The sequence below is a fragment of the Microplitis demolitor genome, chromosome 1, assembly GCF_026212275.2.
Source record: "Microplitis demolitor isolate Queensland-Clemson2020A chromosome 1, iyMicDemo2.1a, whole genome shotgun sequence".
NCBI classification, from domain to species: domain Eukaryota; kingdom Metazoa; phylum Arthropoda; class Insecta; order Hymenoptera; family Braconidae; genus Microplitis; species Microplitis demolitor.
Genome location: NC_068545.1, coordinates 1,791,774 through 1,796,688, shown reverse-complemented (window position 1 = coordinate 1,796,688; position 4,915 = coordinate 1,791,774).

The window sequence follows — 4,915 nt, the reverse complement described above, 5'->3', positions numbered from 1 at the left end:
ATAAATAAAGCTAAACCCAATGAAATAATAGAGGTACGTTGATATAATATGACGAAGAGGACATACCGAGTTGTATTTGCTATCACGCGGGGCATTGATCCGTGTGCCAGGTACTGCAAGACGAATACGAGTACCGATGCAATTTTCCAGAGTCATCCATGGATCGTTATACCCAAGAAGTATATAAATAAAATCGCATTGCCGTGGAGGCTGGTGTGGTAGTGAGTAACTGAGGAGTATAAAGTGTAAAGTATGCGTGCGGAATCGAACGCGGATGCTTTAGCGATCTGCGCCGTAACGAAGTATTCATGCATCTCGATTCCGATCTGACCTGTGAGGCGATACCTCGCGGGACACTTTGACGCGGATTCCGCTGCACGGGCCTCGATGACATAACCGGTTGGACTGGCTTGAGAATTTACCGCACTAGGAATTACTCTAGCTGATGCTGGTGCTCAAGCTGATGCCAACGCTAGCGCTTATAAATATTCTCATTTATTTATTTTTTTTTTCCGCCAAAGAATTAATAGATGACGCGGAAAATTCATAAGCTAAATCTCGAGATTGATGGCGTTTAGTTTGGCGCCGGACAAAAAATTTATGATCAGTTTACGAGCGCTGTAATCGTCTCGCGAGTAACACAATACAGAGGCTAATTATAGACCGTTAAGCATACAGGGTCTCCCGATACGATGTACATATTATAAACACGGGCACTATATACGTAAACTCCAAGCCCTCCCGAGTAGTTTAATTTTTAGTTTTATTTATTTTATTGTTATGTTTTTCTTTTCATATTTTTTTTCTTTTTTATTCGTCAACGCCTTTGGTTAAGTACACATCGTCGTTCTATTCACGTCCCTGTCGTCGAGTCGTGAATCAAAATGGCTAAGACTCAGTTATTGTCGTTGAATTTCTAGTCCGTTGAGATACGTGATGATTTTTCGTGAGCGATTTTTTTAGCTGGTAATTATCGCACCGGATACTTTATTATTATTTATGTTTTATGTTGTATTATTGTTGCTGTTGGCGTAAGTGCTGTTGGTGTAATTAAAGAAAAGCAAAGAAAATAAAAAAGTGTAGTATGGTGACAGGGCTGTTTCGACGAGGCGACGTGTAAAATAGACACGAGGGAATACCGCGTTAAGAAGCTGGTGATTAATGACATCCAGGATCAAAAAAGATTGCTTTACCCTTCGTTGTCGTTGTCTTGTTTTCGTAACACATGCTTCACATTTGTTGCTACAATTATTATTATTATTATTATTATTTTTATTAAGGTGGTGGTTGTCGGCCGAGGATAATTAAATTAATATTAATAAAATTTAAAAGAGATCATGACATTTTTAATTATCTTTTGATTTGGCAGTTGGCAAATAACTTGAGCTAATTCTCAGTCGTCACGTTTATTTCTCGTTAGTTTAACTACAAATTGGTGTGTCGAAATACACTTGGAGACTTGGCTACACGATTACTTACTACGCTATAATATTTCAAAGTATTTTACAGTCATTCGAAATAATGTTGCAGTGGAATTTCTACAGTCATTTCAAACGAGTGACAATTTCTCATTTGTCAGTCTTTTGTTACAGTAATTAGTGACACTGCATTTTTTAAAATTTATATTTTCTTACACAGAAGCCAATAGATACTTATCGTATTTAACAAACATACAAATTTGGGGTAAAATGGACTCTATAACTAAATATTTCTCTTTGAAAAATTTTTTTTATTGTCTTGAATTTTTTCAGTGTCCATTTGACCCTGAATGCCGATAACTTCACAATTCATAGTCCGCAAAATAAATAGAAAATTAATTTTTTTTTCTTTGACCAAATGTTTGAGCTGCTTCATTAGCGCCAGCCTTTATAAAATATTTTTCAAGTTTTATCCGAATAAAATCCTCATATTTGGTTTATTTTTTAACCACTGTATTTACCCACTCATAAATATAATAAAAATAAAACAAATTCGTTTGAATGTCAGTAGTATCAATATTATATTGAATATAATTTTTCCTCGACGAATTATCGGTAAAAGGGGTTGCTGAGTCCAGTGGGATTGAGCGTAGGATGTTTGCGAGGAGCAAACGGCGCTAATTAAAATCCTGCAATGAAAGAGACTCAGAGGTAGGTAATCAACGGATGCCCAGCGGGTTCCGGACCTACGATGCTGGTCAATAGCCAACATATATATCTCTACATCTCCATCTATATCTATAGACTGTAGGAGGGCGTGCGTAAGTTTTTACCCCGTTAGCTGAAAATCAAGACGATACCGCCCGCGGCCACTGTCGCGTTTGCTCAACTTCCTCGCATCCTCTGATATTTCACATGTTCATCCTGTTATTTATCTGAAAATCAGCTTCCAATTTACTCAAACATTAATATCTTGGTTTACCTGATTCATTTTATTACCCGCCCTCAAAATTTCATTAAACTAAACCAAATCAAACCGAACTAAATGAAGGAATAGTCGTTATAATAAAGAATAAAAAGCACTTAGCGGCCTGTACTCGGGCTCTGCTCAACTGAATGTCGAACTCAATGGCCGGCTGAGAAAAGGAGCGAGCAAGTTTTAGCTTCTATTAATAATTCAAAGATCTCTGCAATGTAATGTAAGTAAAGAGCTGCCGGGTTGTAGGTTGGCAGTTTGTTATGCAGAGAGTCGAAGCAGAAGCAGAATAGAGGAAAATAAAAAATAAAAGCACCGTAGGCGACGATAACCAGAGCGACGTTATGCTGACGGGTGGCCCGTTTTCATTTGTTTGGCACATACGACTCCATCCAGTTGACAAACACCCGAGTTAACATACGACTTAAACATACACACGATGACTGAATAAGATAAAAACAAATGAAAGTAAAAAGCGAATGGAGCACAAGTTTGTGTATATGGTTACTGTATTGTGAAACAGAAAATACGTGCAGCGCAAAGCGTCAACTTTGAGAAGAAAGAGAGAGACTGTGGGAGTTGGGGCCAGAGCTGAAACGGTAAAGAGACTTGTGACTAATATATGTATGTTCGGGGACAGGCGACAGAAATCGCTGCGGTTTGTTTACACAAGATGTTATTCATCGACGACAACTACGGCGAGCCGAAAAGTCTTCTGGAAATAGAACGACTCTGCTCTACATGCTACATCTTGGCAGAAAATGACGAGCAATAGGGGAATTCGGATTGAGACAGTAGATGCTCAAGTGAGAAGGAATAGCTTGGGATGATTGAGAAGGAGTATAAGAAGAAGGAGGAAAAATGCGTGGGACTGTTAAAGATTTATCATCATTTAATGGAGGCTGGATCGTAAAAAAAGTTCCTACAGCACGGGATTAAATTTTGTCAACGAGTTTGTCAAAAGTTATGTCAACACAAGTCACTTGCCAACAGCTGGCTGTAGCTGGTTATTTTATTTCCTCGTATATATTTAACGACATTAAACAAGACAAGAGGATTCGAGATGTCTATCAAGACTACAGATCCAAGCTTATTTCAGTTCGCTAGACGTTAGAGCTGCTAAATAACAGTAATGCGATTTAAATTTATTGGTTAATTATTTTCGACACACGTCAAAGTGTCTGAAGATCTCCGAAGAATGCCTTTAGATATTTAACTAACTGTTTAAAATATTCTAAATATTTACGAGTGGAATTTTAAAATAGCCAGTGATATATAACATGGAAAAAATGTGTGAGAGTTCAATTAGAGGTGGAGGTGTAAGTCCTCGGATGATCATTGCGTGACCCGGAGCAAATGTTCGTCATGGCCATGGCACAATTAATAACGCGGTGATCTGTGGGTGCGGTTAGTTCAAGTAATACTGCTCTAATCTAATACTTGTGTAGCAGCGATTGGGATAACGAGAAAAAAATATGACCGACGGTGGAGTGAAAATAACGCCGAGTCATCAGTCTGGTGATTTTTCCTCTTACTTTGTTCATTACACCGACGATTATTTTTCCCAACTGCCGCCACGTCACCAGCATCTACGCTGGACGAATAAGGGAAATGTTGGTTTAGGAATAAGTTCCATAAATATTTTTAGTTGTTTTACATGGAGATAAAAGTAGTCGAGGTACAGCTAGGCATGGATGTATGTACATATGGATGTAGTAGTTATTCTATATGGATTTACATAACGACCGACATGGTATCAACTTCGATGAGGCAATTTAGCCGAGTTGCTCTGCGTCGAAATAAGGATGAGGGGGTGGGGAAAAGGGAGTTGAGGTGGGGTGGAAGAGGCAGAGGATCAAAGCGGCGAAACAAAATTACCGGGACGTGCGACACGAGAGTCGTGGTAGCCAATTTGTGTAAGTTGTTACTTCGATATATCTTGTGCACTAAAGACGAATCATCTTCATCCTTCTACATCACGATCGTTCCGCGATTCTACTCGGGCTACAGAATTAGCCACTGTACTGGTCTGATGTACTTATTTTTTTTATTATTATTATTAATAGATTTGTGGTATGCGTTGAGTTGACGGGATGTCTTCTCTGTCTCTGGAGTGACGTCAACAAAATGAAAAAGACATCGAGATTCCAGTTGTTAAATTTCCCACGCGATAATTACCGTCTTCTCCCTTAAGTCGAAGGTTGGACCCTCGTTTCGAGCGATTGGGCGAACGCGTCGGATCAGGGCTCGGTAATTACTTTTGTCTGAATTTTTTTTTTTCGCCCAGTTTGCTCTGACCGGGACGAGGTGCTTGGGAAGAGGATTAGATACGAATAAAAGAAAAAAGAAAAAAGAAAAATAAGGAGCAAGTGAAGAACAAAATAACAGTAACAATGAAAGACGACTTGAGAGATGTCGATAATCTCGAGGTCGTACCGAGGTCTGTGGTTGACGTGGATTAATCACTTGGGCATGTGCTGCGGCCAACGACGCGACGCTGACTCCGCATCAACCACCGCCA